Source organism: Arachis duranensis, chromosome 1, assembly GCF_000817695.3.
Source record: "Arachis duranensis cultivar V14167 chromosome 1, aradu.V14167.gnm2.J7QH, whole genome shotgun sequence".
NCBI lineage: Eukaryota > Viridiplantae > Streptophyta > Magnoliopsida > Fabales > Fabaceae > Arachis > Arachis duranensis.
Window position 1 is genome coordinate 70,585,370 of NC_029772.3, and position 201 is coordinate 70,585,570.

Consider the following 201-nt stretch of genomic DNA (forward strand, 5'->3'; position numbering starts at 1 on the left):
GGAATTCTGAAGCTGATTTGCAACGCCGGTTTGGGCCATCAAATCTCGGGCAAAGTATGGACTATTATACATTTATGGAAAGCCCAGGATGTCTACTTTCCAACGCCATTGAGAGCGCGCCAATTGGGCTTCTGTAGCTCCAGAAAATCGACTTCGAGTGCAGCGAGGTTAGAATCCAACAGCATCTGCAGTCCTTTTCAG